This window comes from Pogona vitticeps, chromosome 6 (assembly GCF_051106095.1).
Source record: "Pogona vitticeps strain Pit_001003342236 chromosome 6, PviZW2.1, whole genome shotgun sequence".
NCBI classification, from domain to species: Eukaryota; Metazoa; Chordata; class Lepidosauria; order Squamata; family Agamidae; genus Pogona; species Pogona vitticeps.
In genome coordinates this window covers 58,194,016-58,218,224 of record NC_135788.1, presented here as the reverse complement: position 1 = coordinate 58,218,224, position 24,209 = coordinate 58,194,016, and the positions used below count along the sequence as shown (strand labels likewise).

Below are 24,209 nucleotides of genomic sequence, written 5' to 3'. Positions count from 1 at the left end.
AGAACAAAAACAAACACAAAAATACAAAAATACAAATAATGTATTAGTGTGCTTACTGTACACTAAATTCTACCATGCACCCCATACCCACGGGACCCCACTGAACAATATTTTTATTACAAATTTCCACTAATACAAATTCAACCAATCTACCCCAAATAGCATAAAAATATTTGAACTTATTTCACCTCTTTTCATCTTGAGTTCAGTAGTCAATTTATCATTTAATGCAATGTCTTCACCATACAAATCTTCTAATTTAATATCATTTTATCTTTCCAAACTAGCTATTAATATTTTAGCACTTGTCATAAAGTTAGAAATAAATTCCTTCGAACAATAATCAAAATCTATCTTATGAAAAATTGACAACAAAGCAATTTTAGAATTAAATTCAATATCTTTACCAAATCTATCACATATTTCCTTAAAAATCAGTTTCCAAAATTTCTCAATCAATTTACAATCCCACCACATATGATAATACATGCCACTTTTTTCATCACAACTCCAACAAGCTTTAGAGTAATCTGAATGTATTATATTCAATTTCACAGGAGTCATATACCGCCTTAAACAGATTTTTTAAAGTTTTTCCTTTATTCTTACTGACGTTAACCTTAAAACTCTCATCCTCCACATTTTTATCTAATCCTCTATTTTAACTGCTGTATTTAAATTATTTTCCCAAATTAATTTCAAATCTTCTGTTCCTATCCCTTTTTCCTGTTGTTCCAAAATTATATTATATATTCTACTTACTACTCCTTTCATCAAAGCATCTTTTTGCACATCTTCATGTAATGATAGAAATAGTTCGCACATTCTCTACATTTACCATTAATTTTCAACCATTCATTTGTCCAACTGTCTAACTGAATATAATTATACCATGATAGTTTATTAGGTTGAAGTTTGACCATAATCTGATCATTCAATTTCATTTTACTCATCCAATCCTTCAATCTTGCAACATTTTTATTCTTTAAAAAAATCTATTAAACCCTTTAGTTTTATAGGAAAATTTCCTATTCCAGTCAATAATTTTAATGGCGAAGTCGAGGGACATAGCTTCTCTCTATATCTATTCCATATACAGTGGTGCCTCGCACAACGGGCGCCTCGTAGAGCGATGAATTCGCTCCACGAGGCCGTTTTTGCGATCGCAAATGCGATCGCAAAACGATGCCCGTATAGGCTGTGATTCACAGAGCGAAGGTCGGTAAGCTGCTCGCTTACTGACCTTCGCTTTGGGACCCGCCGATCAGCTGTCCGGCGGGTCCAAAATGGCCGCCGGAACAGCCGAAAGGGGCCGGGGCGCAGCATTTTCACGCCCTTGGTAAGCAAGGGGAGCGCGCGAAAACGCTGCGGAAGCCCCGAAATGGCTGCACGCAACCATTTCGGGGCTTCCGGCAGCGTTTTCGCGCGCTCCCCTTGCTTACCAAGGGCGCGAAAATGCTGCGCCCCGGCCCCTTTCGGCTGTTCCAGCAGCCATTTTGGACCCACCGGACAGCTGATGGCAGCCATTTTGGCGCCCTCGTTGTGCGAGGGGGGGGCATGAAAATGGCTGCCGGCCCCTGGGAAACATCGCACTACGGTGAGTATTCTATGGCACTGGAACGCATTAAACGCTGTTTAATGCGTTCCAATGCCTTTTGGTGTTCCGTAGTGCAATGTTTCCCACAGCGAAGGTTATGTATTTAACAGATTTCTTTAAAAGGGGTTTTTCATCTGATTTATTGTAATTCTTTTTACTACATTAAACATATTTTCAACATTTGCATTTATTTCTGAGGATTCCATATCCCACCAAATTAATTTATTTTTATTGTATATAATCTCTCCAATAAATCTTAATTGATTTGCTATATAATAATGTTTTACATTAGGAATACCTAAACCTCCTTTTTTTGGGGCCTTATACAGTGGTTCCTCGCTTGAAGATGTTAATCCATTCCAGTGAAATCGCTGTAGAGGGAAATCATTATGAAGTGAAATAAAAAAGCCCACTGAAATGCATTGAAAACCATTGAATGCGTTCCAATGGGCAAAATACCTGCTCGTCCAGCAAAGATCCTCCATAGGGCGGCCACATTCTGCTCCCTGTATAGCGAAAAATTAGTCGTAAAAACAGCAGGGAGCCATTTTGCACAGTGGGTGGCCATTTTGGAAACCCAACGTTCAGCTGTTTTGATAGTCATAAAGTCAAAAATTGGTTCCCAAAGCAGGGAACCGATCATTGTAAAGCAGTTTTTTCCCATTAGACCATGGGTTTTTAATAGTCAATAATGAATCATTTTTCTATGTCATATATAATGTTCAAAACTCATCTGGTTAAATTATCCATTTGTCTTCCCTTAATAAAACCACACTGGTCTTCCTTAATATAATTTGCTATAAATCTACTTAATCTATTTGCTAATATAGCAGTGAAAATCTTGGCATCTTGATTTATAAAAGATATAGGCCTATAAGATTCCGGATCCATTTGGTCCTTGTTGGGTTTTGGAATAAGAATTGTTAATGAATGTTTCCAAGAAGCAGGCATTCTCTCTCCTTCCATTATTTTATTATAAAACATTTTTAACTCAGGTATCAAAATGTATCTAAAATGCTTGTAATATTCTGGACCCAATCCATTAGGGCCTGGTGTTTTACCATTTTTCAACTTATTAATAACTTCTGCAATGTCTTGTTCTTTAATGTCTTCTTGTAATATTCTGTTATCATCTTCCAATAATTAAATTTTTATATTCTCATTTATATAATTTTCTATATTCTCTTTCATTACATTATTTCCTTTATATAATTTCTGGAAAAAAAATCATGAAAAATCTTCAATTTATCTTTCATTATATTACAACTCTTACCTGTTCTATCTTTAATTATCCCAATTGAGTTTTTTACTCTTCTATTTTTACACATTCTAGCTCAGACCTGGGCAAAGTGTGGCCCGAGGGCCACATACGGCCCGCGAGCCGCTCCTGTCTGGCCCACGGACACTTTTGAACATCAAAACCATTTATAGCTTTTTGTCTAAAGTTGATCAGTTGCTTATCTTTAACATACCACAAAAAAACCTCTTTAGTATTTGTGAAGATTAATAAGTTTGAATTAAAAACAATCATAACATTACTGTTTCATTTTATTTTTAGGTAAAGTTGGTTCAGCCCCCGAACACAGTTCAGATTTTTCATGTGGAAATAGAAATTAATTGCCCACCCCTGTTCTAGGTAATAATTTTGAATTTTTATTGTTAAATTCAAAAAATTGCCTCTTTAAATACATCAAATCTCTTTTGACTTTCTCTATTTCTAAATTATCTAATTTCTTTCTCTTAGCCTGAATTTGTACCAAAATTCTTCTATTTCTTTTTTTAAATTTGTTTCCTAAATTTTTCAGATCTTCTCCCAATTTTTTCACATTTCTCTTTACATTTACAGGATTCCCTTATTGTTATTCCTTTTGAACTTGCTTTCGTCATGTCCCACAACAGGCCTAATTTAGTACCTCCTGCTTTGTTTATTGTCTATAATTCTAACCACTCCTTCTTTATCTTTTCTATTACCTCTGGGTACTGTAAAATATTATTATCCATTCTCCACCTTTTAGAGTCATTATAATCTTTTTTATTTCAGTCTCTATTGACATCAAAGCATGATCTGTTATTTTAATGGAGTTAATTTCTGTATTAATTATATTAGAAATTAAATCTTGAGATGTGAATATAAAATCTATTCTAGAGTAACTATTATGTATAGCTGAAAAATAAGTATATCTTCTTTCATCACCTTTCAATTCTCTCAAAATATCCTTCAATTGGTTATTTCTTACCTTCTTGCCCAATATTGCATTTCTTTGATAAATATCATTCCAACCATAAAAAGTTTTCTTTTATCTTATCCATAACCATATTAAAATCTCCTGCCATAATAACATAACCTTTCTTTACCTTTTCCATTTTTTAAAAAAAAACATATCGTGAAATTCTCCCTGTTTATTATTAGGTGTATAAACATTAACCAAAGTATATTCTTCCAACCCCATTTTACCTTGTATTATTATATATCTACCATTACAATCTTTTACTACCTGTTCCACTTTAAATTCACAGTTTTTAAAAATTATATTGTCACGCCTCTAGATTTAGAAGTTCCAAAAATTTCATATATGTCTATATTGTTCATCTTTAATTCATTTACTCCATTTTCTGATTGATGTCTCTTGCAGAAAGACAATGTCGACCTTGTTTTTCTTCAATAGTGCTTCTATTCTTCTTTTCACTGTTGATCCCAGGCCTTTCACGTTTAAAGTTGCAAATCTTAAGGGTAAGGCCACCCACCTGCACTGGCCGTAGTACTCTGATTTGCTAGGGCTAAAGTGGGGTATGGCATACCCCAGCCACTAAATTGTGGCACAGCGTATGGCCAAGATGTGCCAGGCGGCCCCACATTTTGTGTATTGACAGATGTGAGTGGTGTAGAAATAAATTGACTGCTGCTGGCCCAAGGTCATGTGGGGGGGTGCATTATTGCCAGGAGAAGTGGTCCACTTATCTGAAGATGTTGATGTCAATCTTGGATCCTCTACGGTGTGTTGACTGTCAGGACAAACTTCTACTACTTCCTCTTGGACCTCCTGGCACTCAGTATTTGACACAGTCATTGCTGACAAAGAGGATCTACTGCTCCTTTCAGAACACTGAGGTTTGGGTGTAGACAAAGCACCCTCAGCCTCGCTTCTGTCAGCCTTGCTTCTGCTCAGCCTCAAGTACATTGAAACTATTCATTAGGTCATGAGCTAAAGCCTTGAGTTTAGCCCTACGGTGACTCTTGGCATCTCTACTAGATCTGCAAGGTTGAACCTCTGCTGGCTGATGTGTCTGTCTCACCATCCTCTCTGCCTCGAGGGCAGAAATTTTGCCCTGAATTTCCTTCCAGACAGGCCAGGATTCCTCATCAGAGGAAGACTGAGATGGGGACACCTGTGGGACTGGCCTCTTCTTGGCTGGCTGCTTTCCCTTCCTGTTGCCCATGGCTTTTTTTCCTGGATGCCACTCTATATAAAGTCTTCTGACCACTAAAGTGTTAATGTGCTAGAAAAGGCAATTGCCAATCCAATTAATTAATTGTACCAATTTCAAATGTAGCACCCCCTAGTGTGCACCAAAACTGCAATATGAGACAATGTGGGGAAGGGGTCCTTAATGCCTGATATCTCTACTCCACTCTAACTTCTACTTCTCTCTTCTTCTTTTGATTACTTTATAATGTTACACAGCTTGACTAATTATCCTACTTAGTGGCTGTATCCTTCAATTATTAATTTATTACTCAACCTAATTCATTGCCTAATTTTTGTTTGTTCAGTCGTTTAGTCGTGTCCGACTCTTCGTGACCCCATGGACCAGAGCACGCCAGGCCCTCCTATCTTCCACCGCCTCCCGGAGTTGTGTCAAATTCATGTTGGTTGCTTCGATGACACTGTCCAACCATCTCATCCTCGGTCGTCCCCTTCTCCTCTTGCCTTCACACTTTCCCAACATTGCCTAATAATCAATCCCAATTTACTATAAGGCCGCTTGAATAATCAATTGTTAATTAAATTTATATAATTAATAATATTAATTTACTTTATATAAGTGCCAATGAAATATTTGCATAGGCTGTTAATCAATTGTTTATTCAATATTGTCAATTAAGCAACTATTAGAATTAATTATCACAGTTACTTATATATCAGTTAACTAGCTAATAAATAAAATCTATTAAACTACCACTCCACCTTATTCTATGTTAATTAAATTAATTTCCACGTAATCCCAATTAATTTATTATTATACTTTATTTATTCTTATTTATTTATTTATTTTCATGACTATTATTATTATTCTTTCTCTTTTTTATATATTTGAATTATAATTGCTTAAATGGTACTATAGGCCCTTCCCGTATTTAATGTAAAGGTACCTGCAGGTGGGGGATCCCAGGGAGGGATGGGGGTGCATAGTTTTTATCAGCAGTAGGGACCGATTGCCACCTTCAGCCGTGCCACATCACAAGCAAACCAACAGATGGAAGGGGTGGAGGTATCACACCAGACTACAGTCAAAATCCACTTAAAATGCCCCGATTCAACACCCTGTCCTGCCCAGCCTCCCCAATGGTGCTCATCCCCGTCTCCAAGCCGTAGAGCCAGCATTTGTCCGTAGACAGTTTCCGTGGTCATGTGGCCAGTGCAACTAGACACAGAACACCATTTTCTTCCCACCGTGGTGGTACCTATTTATCTACTCACATTTATATGCTTTCGAACTGCTAGGTTGTCAGGAGCTGGGACAAGTGACGGGAGCTCACTCCGTTGTGTGGATTCAATCTTATGACTGCTGATCTTCTGACCTTGCAGCACAGAGGCTTCTGTGGTTTAACCCACAGCATCACCATGTCCCACTTGAGGGTACCAGCCTCGAGGCAAATAAGGAAAAACAATACTAGAACCCGGGCTTTTCTGTAGTGGCACCCTCACTGTGGAATAATCTTTCATCAGATATTAGACTTGCCCCCTTCCCTACAGATGTTTAGAAGATCAGTTAAAACCACATTAGTTAAGGAGGCCTCTTGCAATATCCTAGATTAATTTTTGAGACATGTATTCTGTTGCAGTTATTGATTATTTTATTATATTACTGGATGTTTTGTTGCTATGTTTATATAATTTAGTTTATCTAAGCCACCAGGTGGCAATCTTCAGTCACATTATAAAACAGGCACACATTCTTCTTCTCATCTTTTGACAATTTCTTGTGCCCTACCTTTTTCTTATGTATTCCTCATCCTTGTGCCATGGCTCTGAAGACAAACTTTGCCTTGGGTTGTGGTCCAGCACATAGTCCTTCTGGGTGACCACACCACAGAAGACCAGAAAATCTCTGACAAGAAATTGGTCTTTCTCAATAGTGGCACCAACACTTTGGAATCACATCCCAGTGGAGCTATCTCTGGCTCACTCTCTCCCTAATTTTAAGAGGCTGCTGAAGACTGAACTCTCTTGTGAGACCTTCGGTGGCAGCCTCTCTTAAATTTATACACACTGTACCTCTGCTCAGATGTGCTGCACCATCAGGCCCTTATGCCAGCTTATTTTCACTTAACTGCTGCCTGGTTTTAAATTGTACTTGATTTTTGTTGGTTTTATATGTACATTGCCTGGAATAGTGTTGTGCATTAATGGGGCTGTAAAGAAATGTTCCTAAGTAAGTAAGTAAATAAGTAAGTAGATAGGTAGGTAGATAGGTAGATAGGTAGATAGGTAGATAGGTAGATAGGTAGATAGGTAAGTAAGTAAGTAAGTAAGTAAGTAAGTAAGTAAGTAAGTAAGTAAGTAAGTAAGTAAGTAAGTAAGTAAGTAAGTAAGTAAGTAAGTAAGTAAGTAAGTAAAATGAGCTTTCTACATCTGAGCTTACCTGATAGCTCTGGCTATGTGTGTTTTTGCTTGATGTCATTCGGTGTTTCACACAAAGAATGTAGCTGACCTTTCAAATATGCCCACCTTCAAAGCCACAAATGTATTCCCAGTTAACCTGAGTGACAGCTGAGCTGGTATAAAAATTCCTTTGAAACTTGAGACCCATGATCAAATATATTGCATCTCCAAACTAAATATTACAAACTGAATACAAACTCAGCTTACTTGCAGAAGACTGATCTTCTGAAACATTGTGCTTCATGGCTCCTTCCTGCCTGCACAGTCTTGATTATAATTTTATTTGCTTACTTCAGATTTTATTTCCCTCAGCTGGTTTTACAATGCAGCTTGTAAAAACCAATAATCTAGAAGGAATTCATTTGAACTCTATAAAAGGCAGTTTTCATGGTATGCCATATGTCACCAATGGAAAAAAAACTATCTCAAAAATTTAGGACTCTAATTTATAGCTCTTAATTTAGAAAGAGAGGAGTAATAATGTTTTCAAACTGTTCGACTTGCCATTTGGCCAGCTGGATTTAGGTTCACATCTTCATCTGACCCTGCAGTGTAAACTCACAGTACCCAGAATATAACCAGAATGGGTCACTGCTGGAGTATTATCTGCACCTGATGAAAGTGCTGCTGCTGCTGCCACCAAATGACAGTTTGTCTGAAGTCAAATGTTCAGGATAATTTGGAGGTGTTGTGTCAGGGATGGGCAAGATTTCATAGGTGGTGGTTGTATTTTCCATCTGATTCTTCCTGCTTAAGATACGCATTTTTAAAAAAAAAGAAACAACTGTTTTACAACTGTTTTTAATCATTGTTTTTGACAGCAAGGCACAACATGGCATCAATGAACAAAAAATAAATAAACATGCTAAAGATCAGGGCTTCAACTATCTTTTTCTCTTTTTTAAAAAACACAAACAAATGAAACAACTAAAACTACATCAAGTAGAGCTGAACATTATTTACATCAAGCAAGACTATTCTTTTCCCACTGGGGGTGTAAACAGTCCTATGTCCAGACAGAAAACCAAATTCCAGGCATTTAAAACGTGTCTATCCAAAAGTAAGGGCTAACTGCCAGATCCTTTTAAGATGGGAGGTGATATCAAGTCAAACTTTTATTGATCAAGCAAAGGATATTATATCAAGATAATTTAACAATTTCCAGTTATAAACAGTTTCTAATGTTGCCACTGTAAACAAAAGCAAAAAGTGTGCTGCTTATGTACCACCTCATAGCACTTCAAGCACTCTCTGGGCAGTTTACAAGTTAATTATTGCAGGCTACCCATTGCCCCCCCCCCCAGCGAGCTGGGTACTCATTTTACCGACCTCGGAAGGATAGAAGGCTGAGTCAACCCTGAGCCAGCTACCTGGGATTGAACCCCAGGTTGTGAGCACAGTTTTAGCTACACTGCAGCAGTTTAACCACTGCACAATGAGGCTATGAAAAGAGCCATGAAATCTTTATGTAACAGTCCTTTGTACTCACATACCATTCACGTATGTTGGGATGTGTCAGAAATGGCAATTCTACTTCCAGCCAGTAATTTTCCAGAGCGAGGTCATGAAGTGTCATCTGTTCATTGTTTGGTTACAGCCATCATCATGGTAGCTGATAAGCAATATCAAATTTAGCACAATTCTTCCTGTCCTTACTCTGGATTCTTGTCAGATAACAATAGCACCAGCAACAATGGCAGTTTACCAGCAGCTAGATATGTGAATGACTGCTAGGGATGGGGATTGGAGTCATGGGACTCTGTCAAGTTTATTTATTTATTTATTTATTTATTTATTTATTTATTTATTTATTTATTTATTTATTTATTTATTTATTTATTTATTTATTTAATACCCCACCTATCTGGTCATTGCGACCACTCTAGGCTGCTAAGTTAGACTTAAGTTGACTCAAATCCTACTCGGGATTTTTTTTCTGAATGACTCAGACTTTACTTGCAGCTCAGAACCTATCCACCCCCTTTTTTCCCATGAGAAAACTTGTTTTTAACAGGGACTTGGACTTAAGGCTTGGGACTTGGTACCAAAGACTAAGACTCAGACTTGGGACTGGAAGCCAAAGACTTGCCAACATCCTTGACTGCTATTAAGTTTGTCCCTTTCTTTGCCACAGTTTGTAGCTCATAGATGTTTAAGTACTTCCCAACCTTCACTGTCTAAAAATCCAATGGTGTCATTGATGGGGCATTTTAGATCATGGCAGCATTTAACAACAGAAAAAAATGAGCATTGCCCTGGATAGCCCACACAGCCTTCCATTCTAGATGTTGTAGTGCAAGCCTTTTCTTGCATATTACCAGCTATGAAATTGGAATCTTAGCAAATTTCATTATTGTACTTCTTAACATGTGTTATTACTGGCAGTTTAAAATATCAGCAAAAGTCACACAGATTCCTACTTACATATTTCCTTTAACTCTGTAGTATTATTTGAAAAGTCCCTCAGACAGTTTTAATTGAAAATGCATTATAATCTAATCCAGTTTGAATTAGTCGTCGTTGTTTAGTCGTTTAGTCGTGTCCGACTCTTCGTGACCCCATGGACCAGAGCCCTCCTATCTTCCACTACCTCCCGTAGTTGTGTCAAATTCATGTTGGTTGCTTCGCAGACACTGTCTAGCCATCTCATCCTCGGTCGTCCCCTTCTCCTCTTGCCCTCACACTTTCCCAACATCAAGGTCTTTTCCAAGGAGTCTTCTCAATGAGATGGCCAAAGTACTGGAGCCTCAGCTTCAGGATCTGTCCTTCCAGTGAGCACTCAGAGTTGACTTCCTTTAGAATGGATAGGTTTGTTCTCCTTGCAGTCCAGGGGACTCTCAAGAGTCTCCTCCAGCACCACAATTCAAAGGCATCAATTCTTCAGTGGTCAGCTTTCTTTATGATCCAGCTCTCACTTCCATACATCACAACAGGAAAAACCATAGCTTTGATTATTCCAACTTTTGTTGGCAAGGTGATGTCTCTGTTTTTTAAGATGCTGTCAAGGTTTGTCATCGCTTTCCTCCCAAGAAGCAGGCATCTTTTAATTTCGTGGCTGCTGTCTCCATCTGGAGTGACCATGGGGCCCAAGAAAGTAAAATCTGTCACTGCCTCCATATCTTCCCCTTCTATTTTACAGGAGGTGATGGGACAAGTGGCCATGATCTTAGTTTTTTTGATGTTGAGTTTCAAGCCATTTTTGCACTCTCCTCTAATAGAATGTTCCTCTAATATCTCCAATTTTCCTGAACAGATCTCTGGTTTTTCCTTTTCTGTTTTTTCTCTCTATTTCTTTGCATTGTTCATTTAAGAAGGCCCTCTTGTCTCTCCTTGCTATTCTTTGGAAGTCTGCATTCCATTTTCTGTAACTTTTCCTATCTCCCTTGCATTTTGTTTCCCTTCTCCTCTCTGCTATTTGTAAGGCCTTGTTGGACAGCCACTTTGCTTTCTTGCATTTCCTTTTCTTTGGGATGTTTTTTGTTGCTGCCTCCTGTACAATGTTACGAGCCTCTATCCAAAGTTCTTCAGGCACTCTGTGCACCAAATCTAGTTCTTTAAATCTGTTCTTTACTTTCACTGTGTATTCATAAGGGATTTGGTTTAGATTATACCTGAGTAGCCCAGTGGTTCTTCCTACTCTCTTCAGTTTAAGCTTGAGTTTTGCTATGAGAAGCTGATGATCAGAGCCGCAGTCAGCTCCAGGTCTTGTTTTTGCTGGATTAGTTTTAATTAATTGTAGTACCAGATACAATTAGTTTGAATTAGTTTTAATCAAAATGTTTAATAATAATAATAACAAAATATAGTAACATTATTAAACAGCCTTGCATAATTTCTAACTCTGTATGATTTTTCAAATGTTATTATTTGTGGGTTTAAAGAGAAAAAGAAAAAAACAAATCTCAAAATGTATATATACCCCAACAAAGTTTATTTTTTATTATTATTTTGGGCAGTATGGTTCCCAGCTGTATGTAAGACCATCTGTTTGGAAAGCTGCAGGCCCAGTAATTAAGCTTCATAGCTTTTCCCCAGATTCAGCATGAGTGGATTAATGTTTCCTTTCCAAATGAGCAGCGGTCAGCACTGAAATGGTTGTGCAGGTGGGAAACCTGCTAGCTTACTTGGCTTGATCACGACTAGCAATGTAAGTGGTTCCCAGCAGGCATCAGAATAATGATTTCCCATTCTGTAGCAGCTTTCAGTCAGAAGAATTCCCAACAGCACTGAAAGCCACCTGACAAAGAAAATGTTGGAATCACGTTACCCCAAGTGTATTTCTACAGGACAAAGAAAAAAGGAAGATAACTTCAGAGGTTATGCCAGTGTTTCAACCTGTGTATATTTTAGATTCCATCTACTCACCTAAAATAGAGCTTTTGTTTGATCAGGAAATACTAGCCACATGTTTACCTTTTGAAATTTCAGTTGTGTTTAAAGTTCTGGCTTTTTTATGGGAAATTATTTTAACAACCCTGCAGCTGGATTGTTGGAGGGATGATACTATTAAACTGTGTGTGACACTACTCACCAGAGGCTGTTTGATTGCCCTCTACTTACATTGCTGCAACACTGTTTTAACAATCTCCTGCAATTTGGTGATATTACATCATCCCACATTTCCTGTTTAGTGTCATTTAGGGAAGGAACTATGAGGCTATGCAGACTCTGGATCTTTAGGGATCCAGGAGACTGACCCCCTCAGACAATGGTAGACCTTTGTCTGACCCTGAACTCTTGGAGGTCCCAGAGTTTGAACCTCCTCAAATATAAATGGCTCCGAAGCTGAGAAAGAGGATGGGCTGTCTTCCACTCTACAGGAATACTACAAGATGAAGAAACAAGCCTGTGTAGAATCCTCCAAGTGAAGTGTTCTGTGTCATGCCTCAACTGGCTAAGTCAGATTTAGAGGTGGACCTCATTAAGTGGGGGAGACCAGTCTGGGAAAAGGACTTAGTGCCCCAACAGTCAATACTGTTCCAGAAGCTTATGGAAGCAGCACAATCAACAGGGGTATGATAGAGGATGAAGACAGTGCAGCAGATGTGAGGCTTATTCGTCCCAGGGAGAGGTACTCCCTTCCACAGGAGGCCAGGGTGGACCCATAGTTGCAGTTCTTTAAAAGGCAGGCAGAGACATTTCTCTTCAGGCAGGATTTTCCCTAATGACTGATTGGCTATGAGAGCTTTTAAAATATTATGGTTTCTATTTTATTGCTTCTAAATCTGTTGTAGTAATGCTTTTACCTAGTGCAGTGTTATTAATTTTTAATGTACAGTAGGACTTTCGTATCCACAGGATCAGTAACTGTGGTTTCCCTTATCCGTGGTCTGAAAATATTAAAAATATTAAAAGAAAAACAAACTAGAAATACATATACAATGTACTTAGCAAAAGTGGCCACTAGAGAGAGGCAGAAATCATGCTATGTATTGTTGTTGTTCAAGTACATAGCATGGTCTCTGGCTCCCAATGGTGGCCTGTTCTGGTAATCATGGTGAAAATACTTTTTATTATTATTATTTTCTTTTACCATGCTGTGTATAGTATTTGCTATTATTTGCAGTTTTCAGCAACTGTGGGGGCTTGAAACCAATCCACGATGGATATATGGGTCCTACTGAAAAAAGATTTGTTTAATTTATGGTTGCTAGCATTTAATTTTGTGTTTTTAATGGTGTAAGCTGCCTTAGGTTCTTTTAAGTGGGGGAAATATTTTAAATATATAAAAACTTAATTATAATATGAATTTAGTCTATCTCCTTGCTGGCCAATACGTTGAGATTATATGAGAAGCTTGAATTCCTCACAATGTGAACTAATAACATGGACCTTTTTTGTGATTTCGGTGCATAGCAAACATGGAAGTCCCAGAACTTGACTGGGGTCTTGTACATCAGCTCATCCCAAGATCACTAATGCAGCTGCCTCTTGGTTTCTTTTCTTTTTTCTTTTTTTCTTTTTTTTTGACAGCCTTCATTTTCTCCTTGAAAAATATTCAGTCATTTCATTTCTCACCTGACGTAGGAAAGAAAGAAATTAAAATGCAGAGAAGAAAAGCTAATGCTTTTGACTGTCCTCAAAGTGTCATCCTAGACCACTGTGCAGTTGTACATCTTCCTATATTGGTCCTCCAGTACAGCACAAGTAGCACTCCCTGGTAAGCAGGGACCTGGAATTGTGCTTGGCATTTCTGTACAATGAGACAATTCTTGCAGAAAATGATTCTTTAGGCAATTTCCCTTCCTCTCTCTTGCCATAAAAATTGTCATTGTGAATTGCTCATGTAGGCAACTGCACAGCAATTTAAACATGGGTGAGCAGCACACTGCTACTTCCTGTGTTGTTTCAACGCTGTATGCGAAGCTGGAGTGTCCCCTCCAGAGCATGAAGCCTGGGTAAAATAATATGGAGAATAGGCTGTTACCTAAGCAGCAATTCCCCCCTCTCCACTTCGCTGAAGTAGTCCAATGGAAAGGCAAGTGCCAATACAACTGGTTCCAGCGATGTCGCAGGAGTTGCCAGAGCATCACTGTACACAGTCACAAATTGCCTCTGGGACTCCAGCTCTGGATTTTGCCTCAAGGTTAATTCCTGAAGCCTTTTCCATTGGTGGATATAGCCACAAGGCAGTGGAGGTTTGAAATCGGAGTTTTCCTTCTCTTAGATGGGCTGCCTTCCAGAGCTAATGAGCCCCACCTACACGATCAGTCACTGGTTATAAGTCTTTGCTCAATTGGCATACAGCATGATGCCAGGGGCTACTCCGATGGTGGGAGAGGTCATTGCACCTCACTAAGTAGCTACCACCTGCCTTAAGCTGGGCAGTCCCCAGCCAGTAAGGTGCTGCCTCGCCATGGCCTGTTAACTTCACGGGGTGCATGGGGTTTAGGGTGAAAACCAACAAACAGATCGATAACCCTGCACCATGCAACAATTATAAGAAACCTTTTACCCTAAAGTTGGGCACCTAAAATGTTCAGATAATGACCCCTGACTTTTCTGATGACCTGTAGGAAATATACGATGCACTCAAGACAGCCTTCCTAGTATTACAATCACACACAGCTATCAGGGTGCTGATTGCGATACCGATCATTTCCTGGTGTGTAGCAGAGTCAAACTGTAAATAAAGAAATTGCATCACCTGAAAAAGGAAGGTGTGATCATCCAGAACTGAGCACAGATGGAATGCTGGATGCAACACTACTATGAGCTATATTTCAGAGAGAATGTAGTAACCAAAGAGGCATTAAATAACATCAAGTGCCTGCCTGTCTTGGAAGAGTTGGACAGAGAACCAACTTCAGCAGAAATAAAAGCGGCCTTGGATTCCCTCGCCTCCAGCAAGGTACCTGGGAAGGATAACATCCGTGCTGAAGTGCTGTAAAGAGATCATCACCACTGAGGTGTATGAAACACGTTGTCTTCTGGAGGGAAGGTGGAGTACCACAGGACATGAAGGATGCAAAAGGATCGTCACATTGTACAAGAACAAAGGCAACAAGGGCAACTGCAATTACCATGGCATCTCTCTTCTCAGCTTTGTAGGGAACCTACTTGCCCGCGTTGTGCTGAAGAGACTCCATGTGTTTGCAGACAGAGTCTATCCAGAATCACAGTGTGGATTTTGAGCTAATAGATCCACCACTGACATGGTATTTTCCCTCAGACAGTTGCAGGAGAAATGTAGGGAACAACGACAGCCACTCTTTTTGGCCTTCATAGATCTTACAAAGGCCTTTGATTTGGTTAGCAGGGATGGCCTTTTAAAAATACTTCCCAAAATTGCATCTCCACCTCAGCTCCTTAACATCAACAGGTTCTTTTGTGATTTAATGATGGGCACTGTAGTTTTTGATGGCTCAACATCAAATCCCTTTGAAATCCGAAGCAGAGTGAAACAGGGCTGTGTCCTCTCACCGACTCTGTTTGGGATCCTTTTTCCTGCCATGCTGAAACACGTTTTTGGAACTGCAACAGAAGGTGTCTATCTCTGGACTAGATCAGATGGAAAGCTCTTTAATCTCTCTAGATTGAGCATGAAGACCAAAGTCCATCTGAAATGCATGCGGGACTTCCTCTTTGCCGATGATGCAGCTGTTGCTGGCCGTTCTCCAACAACCTATGAATTGTTTTAGTGCCCACCAAGACTTTGGACTAACAACCAGCCTGAAGAAAACACAAGTCATGGGCCAGGGCTTGGACTTACCTCCCTCTATTACCATCTCCACAAAAGAATTGGAGGTTGTTCATGATTTTGTGTACCTTGGCTCAACAATTTCTCTCTAGATGTGGAGCTGGATAAACACATTTGCAAAGCAGCTACCATGTTCTCTAGACTCATAATAAGACTATGGCTTAATAAGAAGTTGATGGCATATGCCAAGATCCAGGTCTATAGAGCCTGTGTCCTGAGTACACTCCTGTATGGCAGTGAGTCCTGGACTCTTTGTGCACGGCAGGAGAGGAAGTTAAACACATTTCATATGTGTTGTCTCCAATGCATTTCTGGTATCACCTGGCAGGACAAAGTTCCAAATAGAGTAGTCCTAGAATGAGCTGGAATATTTAGCATGTACACATTACTGAAACAGCACTGTCTAGGTTGGCTTGGACATGTCATGAGAATGGCTGATTGTCGTATTCCAAAAAAAAAAAAATGACCAAAAGTTCCCACACCTCTCCTGTATGGAGAATTAGTGCAGGGAAAGCTCCCCAGAGGGAGACCATAGCTGCGATACAAGGATATCTGCAAGCGGGGTCTGAAGGCCTTAGGAATGGACCTCAACAGATGGGAAACTTTGACATCTGAGCATTCAGCCTGAAGGTAGGCGGAACGGCATGGCCTCTCCCAATCTGAAGAGACATTTGTTCAGCAGGCCGAGGCAAAGAGGCAGTCCTGAAACCAACAAAATCAGGGAACTGGACAGGGGACAGATTGTATTTCTCTTCATTGTGGAAGGGATTGTCACTCTCGAATTGTCCTTCTCAGCCACACTAGATGCAGTTCCAAGACCTCTATTCAGAGCATGTTACCATAGTCTGTCAAGACTGAAGGGTGCCTACAGATCAGCATACCCATATTTCCAAATGTTTAACTTTCAAATTGTTTCGGATATCTCCAGGATTTTTTTTGTTTTGCTTTGTTGTTTGTTTTTGTTTTAGAATTAGGACAGTGCCATGGGTACCTTGTAGATGTCATGTGGGCTGCCTCATCCCCAGGTTAGGGAGCATCCACCTGCTTAGTGATCACCTGAACATGAACAAATACATATTAATACTTGCATCCAAACAACAACTTGGTTTTAACAAATCTTTCAATTTAAAAATGCTGTTTTTCAGAAAATGGTTTCCTCTTAATTTATAAGGAAGTAGATTAGGCAGTTGTAACTAAAGGAATTAATTTGCTAGGGCATTGGCCTCAGTATACTTGGTTGTGCAATTAGTATTTTAACCCTATGGTATTTACTGTCTTTGTAACAATAACTTTCAAAATCTATGAATGATTAACCATCAACTTCAAGACATGTCACAACATCTCAGAACAACATTTCTGTTGATAGGAGATGGAAAAAATGTAGACTTCTCTAGTCCCCCATTGCCTGCCCAGCCCGGAATAATGAGACGAGATGCAATATGTATGGGTTAAAATAGGGCCACAATTTTATTAACGTATTAATGCTTTAACTTCCTGTATTACAAGGGGGCCTGTTGTAGTGCAAAACAGGTCTGGAACCAGTGTCAAGGGGCCTAGGGGTTACACCATATGCTCCACCTCCCAAGCTGAAAATTTCGGCCCTAAGGCCCCCTTGTAAATCCCGGAGGAACAAATCTAGCCCTAATCTAATAAATGCAGCCCATCCTCCCTGTATAATTCGAGGCAACTAACTCAAATGTCAGGATGCAAAATCACTGACCCACCTATGGCCCTAATGGCCTTACAAACTTCACTGATAACTCCCTTCCAGGGTTTATCAATGTACCTGGGGTTGCATTGGGCCATACATACCATACGAGGTATGATCGCTGACCACACTATGCATGTTCTGGGAAAACACACAACAAGAAACCTGCAGATCCACAATGACCTGCAATACCATTGACTCGCCCCATGCTAGGTCAAGTCATTACCACCGAGGTGCATCAATGCAATGTCAGGGGGACATCCAGAGTACCCTGGGATTCCAATTCTAATAACTCATCCCAGAACATGCCTTCCTATCCCCTCCACTCCAATGTGGCCCATGTGCTAAGGGGGCACATCTGGAGTACTCTGGGATGCCAATTCCAAGAACCCATCCCAGGGCATGCCTCTCCATCCCCTCCACTTCAACATGGCCCATGCACCAAGGCTCATGCTTCAACCCCTTCTGGTCTGTTCTGCATACTTGGCTGCCCAGAACACATAGCAGTGGCCACTTAAATGCACTCAAACTCAGGACGGTCGCATCCCCGAAACTGAAATGATAAAAACACAAAACTACAATGCCAGCACCTACAACAGTGGTAAAGGTCATACGTAACTCCAATACCTGTGGGAAGCACACTGTCCCACATTTTTAACATTCTGAACACTACACCCAAGCAGCCACTGTAGAAGTGGCACCTATGAATGGGTGCCAAAACACCAACTCTGGATCCTAGCCTTTCACAAGGCCTGAGAAGTAACTTTCTAGAATTGATATTTAGTAAGCAGAGATGAATCCTTATGCCTAAAGAAACCCCCCCCATCCTCATCACCTATGAACCTCACATATACTATTGCCACTCTAAGAGGACAAATCTCAGCAATAGAACCTTTCCCCAACACTTTGACTTGACCTTTCCCCAACTGGTCAGTCTTGGATCTCCGTAGGTTAATCACTATTTGCTCATCAGCAACCCACACATCCTTCCTCTGCAAAGAGGATAGAGATGTATCGATTTTGCTTGCTGCAACCAGCTCAATTATTCGGAGAGCCTCCAAAAAGGAAATCAGTGTTGCCACTGTAAAAGGCATGCCTCAAAAGGATCAGAGCACACAGTTCACCATATCTCACCAAGTCTGACTAATATATATGGTGAAATGGGGGGGTGTCCTTGGCCCCAGCTCACTCCCTGTTCAATCCGTCTAGCACCTTTCTAATGCAGAAAGCCCCAGTAGTGTCCTGGTATCCCTGGGCTTTAGCATAAAAATTCCAATGCTGTCTTTTCCCCCTGTATTGACCTGGGTGACTGTCACTTCCAGTGCAGTTGAACACAGAATTGGACCAAATGATTCACTGGGGCAGCCCTTCCTCCTGTTGAAATAAGAAAAAAATTGTGCATGTGGCAGCAAAACTAGGACGAGTACCAGGGGCCACTGCAGGCACATGGCTCTGTTGGCCCCTACCCTCCAAGATTCCATATCCTGCCTCATGCCAACTGAGAGCCATCTGTGATGTGGCTTATTGAGGCCCTTCATAGTGTCTCAAAGCCTTTTCAGGAAAGCTGTACCAGGGGTTACCACCTTGCAGGCAAAATTCAGATGCCCCACCAATGCTTGCATTTCTTTCACATAAATTTGGACTGTGCCAACATCCACCCAAAGGCGTTGAATCAGGTCCACAGTCTTAGCCTCAGACTGGGGATTGACCTTCCTTTACTTTACTTTTACTTTATTTGGACTTATACCCCGCCCCTCTAGACAAAGTCTACTTGGGGAGGCTTACAGGAGTGATAAAATACAATAAAATAAAATACAATACAATCACATACATAATAATTTTTCCTCTGCTGAAAACACACTGAGCTCATGAGTAAGTTCCTGAAGAGCCCCCGTGATGCCTATTGTGTAGTGCCCTATTTCCACAAAATAAAAAACCCTCCAATAACGGACCATCTGTGTCACTCTATGCTTGAGTGCCCATTCAAAGGAACTTTGTTTGTTTGTTTGTTTGCTTGCTTGCTTGCTTGCTTGCTTGTTTGTTTGTTTGTTTTTTGTTTGTTTGTTTGTTTGTTTGTTTGTTTGTTTGTTTGGTTGGTTGGTTGGTTGGTTGGTTTTATTTATTTATTACATTTATACCTCGCCTATCTGGTCATATTGATCACTCTAGGTGGCTTACAACACACAAAGGAAACAAATCTATAAAAACAATATCTAAATAAAAGGAAGTTTGTAGATAATTAAAAAATTGATAAGATGGAGAAAGAGAACATAGTAATGAAAAAAAGGGAAGAGGTCAGGGTTTTGTTTGTTTGTTTACAGATGGATCTGATACTGAATACCACATTGGTAGCGCCCTATTCATATAAAACTGTTCTTCAAATGTAAACCCAACAGCTCGAAATCCTCAGGGTGTACTGGCATTAGTTTGAAAGCTGACTTGATGCCAGCTTAGCTAACTCTGCTCCTATTTAATAAGCACATATCATGCATACTGCAAAGTCAAATGAAGTACAGAGAATACTACACAGCTCCTGAGGGATCCTGTCATTAACTGAGTCCCCAGCCGGGAAAGAAAGGTGGTGAATCAGCCTAAGTTCACCAGGCGCCTTCTTTGGTACTACCCATATTGGAGATACTCTTAAATGTGGAACTGGTAGGGTCAAAAATGGCCCCAACACTCTATCTTACACCCCTTCCTTACTAATCTTGGCCTGAACAATGGCCTCCTGCCCCTTGACTGATATCAAATTTCCCTGGTAGGGATGCCACTCCAAATTTAAACCCTTCAAGCAAATAATTGGCTACCACTCTGTCTGGATAACTTTGAAGCCACTTTTTCAAAACCTGCACCTTAATTGGACTGGGGCCCTTTTGGAAGGTTGGCAGACCCTGGAGGCAGCTCTGGTTGCCTCCACTATCCAATCCCCCAGCTACCCCTGATCTTCCCCTAGGACCTGTGGCCGATGCATGGGATCCTCCACATATGGCACATTGGTGGCAAAACTTACAGTTGGTTATAAGATCCACAGGTGTTAAATTCCCAGCATACTAAGCAGGGATAAACCACCTGTCCCACCAAGTGTGGTAAAAGTTGGATTGGGAACATTTTTGGACCAAGTGGCCACTGTTAAACCTCTCTGCAAAATTGGGTGGGATGGGGTCATATAACAAAGCCCAAGACTGTTGTGCGGCACATCCCAGCGCATGCTAGGGTGTAGTGCCATGCACATATGAAAGCCTTCACCTAGGAAAGCCACGCATGCCCTGGGAAATCAACATACAGCCTGTACATTAGGTCAGTGTACAGAATTAGGGAGAAAACCCTTTCAGACTGGGCCCTAATGATAATCTCTGCTTGAATAAAAAAGACTGGCAACCAATTGGCCCAGCACTGGTCTGGCTTGTGCTTACATACTTTTTCCCTTTCCCTATCCTTCTCTTTGTCATTCTTCTTCTCTTTCAGTTTCCTATCTGTCCAATCCTAACCCTGCACCAGACTGCTGAGCACTCCCATGCATGGTTAACATGCTCAAGCTTCCCCTGGATAGTATACCTGTGCCATCTGGCCTATGGCACTGCCCTACTCTGGGTGCCCCCTGTAAGCAATCCCCCATCTCCAAGGAGATTAAGGGGAAGCCGGATAAGGAGAGATTCCAGAAAATTAGTCAGTCCTTATGAGATAAGACGAGATCTAGATCTCAGCCAGGCCCTGCACTAATTTTCCTTCCTCAAGTCCATCCCCTTTGTTAAGTAAAAACAAGAAACACAGACAATCCATGAGTTTACACTCAGGCAAATCTGGGCTCTATATGGTAGAAAATACACATGTCCAATTAGATAGGTTAGTCTGTTCAAGAAACCAATGCATGCAATTCCCAAAACATTACTGCTTTATTAAGACATATGGTTCAGAAAAGAATTCAGATTATAGTAAAGCATTTCAGTTAGAAACATTTTCATATCAAGGCTGACAGATCACCCCCACCACTCCAGCTATAAAAATAAAACAAGAAATGCATTCTAAACTAGGATAATGCATAAGCGTAGTCATTCTTACGTATCCTGAGACTTCACAGTCCATAGTCCAACAGGTAAGGTAAAATCCAGTTGTAATCCATTAGTCCATGTTGGCAAAAAGGCTCCATTCAAAAGTTATAATCCATTTTGGGGAAAAGCACATGTCTGTCCTTTCTCAGTCAAACTCCATCTTTTTCCAACTTCTCCCCACTTCCTTCTTCTTCCCAGGATGCCTCATAAGGAACACCCCCTCCTGGGTCTTGTTGTCCCGCCTAACTTTCTCATGGGAGCTTGAGTTGTTATCATGTTTTGTGGCAGAATTATTGTGACTACCAGGAATGTAACTCTCTGGCTCTCCTTAGCAACTAGATAACCAGAGAACGAAGCTTCTCTGAAACAGCATGTAAAATTTTCCTACCACAGACACGGACACTAAATCAAGATGGATGCTATTGGGACAATTTTAGGACTACATATCCCATTCTAATACACATAAAAACACAAATCATCACACCCCCGAAGGCCAAATTCCTACTTGTGTTGTGCCTGGTGTAGTGGTTATCTCACCTGGAACTGCCATGTCCATCCATCTGTGCTGTGACTGTATTTCTGCCTCTTCAAATGCTGCCTCCCTCCTGCTGCATGTGCATGCTTGTTGCAGCCACCTGCAACCCCTCAACATGCTGCACTAGAGCCAGGAGTTCCATTCATTGCCTCACAGGTGTGTCCATTGTGGAAGATGCATGAGAAGGACCTGGACAGTCAGCTTCTAAAACAGCAATGTGAGAGAGCAGAATGTCCCCCATCCTCTTAAGTTCTGCCAGCCTGTGTGCTTTGGACTCCCCACATGACCTACGCAACTCAGATGAACCTACCGCTGCCCTCGCTTGTGCCCTTTTTCTCTCTAAGGCACAGAGCATTCCCCATATGGCCGTGTAGTCCTGCCAGTCCTCCTCATCTGAGGATGAAATTCTTAGGGGGAGCTTGTGGAGGTGCCTTGGGTTTTGCAGGCTCTTTCCCTGAACCTCCTTGGGTGGCATAGTGCCGGAGTTGCTACTGCACAGTAGTCCCTGGCCAATGATCTGCCTTCTCACCCTTATTCCATTCAGTTTCCCACACTTCCTCCTTTAATTTTAATTTAATTATTAAAAATATTGTTAAGGGAAGGGGTGGGGCTGGGGGTAGGAGAGGTCAGAGACTCCCTTACCCCAACTGCACCCCCTTATTACTTCTCTCCCCAGGCCCATCAGCCCCTCCAACTATCTGTACCAACGTCCTGTCACCTTGAATGCAAATTATTATTTTAATATTATTTTTATTTATTTATTTTTAATATTATTTTTTTTACAGTTCCCTGGCCATGCTGCCAAGGCACCACTAAACCTAAGATCCCCAGAAACCTTGGGACTGTGCCAATGCACAGTCCAAATCCCAGCAGGGATCCTCCAGAGCTACTCCCTCCAGTGGTGAAAGTGAAACTGCTTGGCTCCAAGGCAGCACTATTCCTCTCAGCTTTGCAAGCAGGGAAGAGGACAGAGCCTGCACAGGCAGCCTTCTTAAAGTTTTTCCTTTAGCCTTGCCTGCCTGACATCCTCTGATTCTCCCTCCTGACATATCTACTGGACAGGCAGGCAAAGAAGCCTCGCCCCAGCAGCTCCACCCCATGTCAGAGGGGCCTTTCCTCTTGGTGAAGTGACTCATTCAAATCTATGGAATGCTTAACACATTTCATGTCCACCACAGAAGGAATTCCTTTCCTTTCAGAGTGTGACCAGGCACTTGAGAGAGTGCAAAGCCTCCGCACATGCCCTTTGGGTTGTTTTATTGAGCAATCTACTAGGTGCAAATCAGTTGCTGAGAAACTTCAAAACATTCCTTTGCAAGGGAAATAACTAAATGATTTCTTGTCTTTTGACAATGTTGTTGCTAACTACTTAACTTGAACTATATTTATGTAAATATAATGACAGGTCATTTCTTTCTTTGCCCATCTTTGCCCACCTTTTTCCTCTTCACAAAGGTCCCGCTTCTAGATAACTCCACAGAAATGGAGGCAAGAGGAGACAGTAATTGTAACATTATTACTGTGAGGTTGTCCAGGTCTTTGATCTCCTAGGGTGTTTTTGTTTCATAGCAACAGGAAATTCCAAAGATGGATACGAAGTATCTTCAACTCACAATTGCATTTCAGTGTGCCTTATTGTCATTCTTCAAATTTTTGTATCAGCCCAAATGAAACTATATCCTGAAATCTGCCCTTTTCCAAAAGTGCAAGTTAGGTACATTGATTAAAGATACATTAGAAAAAGTACTTCACAATGTGCATATAAAAGAGAACTGAAAAAATGTGTACAGAAATGGGTACATAAAGATACATGTACACAAATATGCAAAGCAAAAAGCAAAGTGTGCTGCTTATATACCGCCCCATAGTGCTTCAAGCTCTCTCTGGGTGGTTTACAATTTAATTATGCAGGCTACACATTGCCCCCCCCCCAGCAAGCTGGATAATCATTTTACCAACCTCGGAAGGATAGAAGGCTGTGTCAACCTTGAGCCGCTACCTGGGATTGAACTCCAGGTTGTGAGCACAGTTTTGGCTGCAGTACAGCGGTTTAACCACTGTGCCACGAGGCTCTAATATGCATGCATTTTATATATAATTTAAAGACATAATTCATGTATTGCAGTGGAAATAGAATGGAAAAAATGAGATGTGAAAAATATAACAATTCTGATGAGCAGAATGAAAACAAACATAACAGAATCAACTAATACATAATCCATTCTGTACAACCAT

The 24,209-nt window shown here is 40.6% G+C and overlaps 1 protein-coding gene and 1 long non-coding RNA gene across 4 annotated transcripts in view; one reads left to right on the top strand and one right to left on the bottom strand.

Moving 5' to 3' along the window:
* CNTNAP2 (contactin associated protein 2) overlaps nucleotides 1-24,209 on the top strand; it is a 2,051,986-nt gene that overhangs the window by 857,877 nt on the left and 1,169,900 nt on the right. The gene's annotated exons all lie outside the window — the stretch shown is intronic.
* Nucleotides 15,672-21,647, bottom strand: LOC140707980 (uncharacterized). The gene is made up of 2 exons (XR_013537353.1): nucleotides 21,450-21,647; nucleotides 15,672-16,738 (listed from the first exon to the last, which is right to left on the bottom strand). It is a non-coding gene; the product is annotated as an uncharacterized LOC140707980 (long non-coding RNA).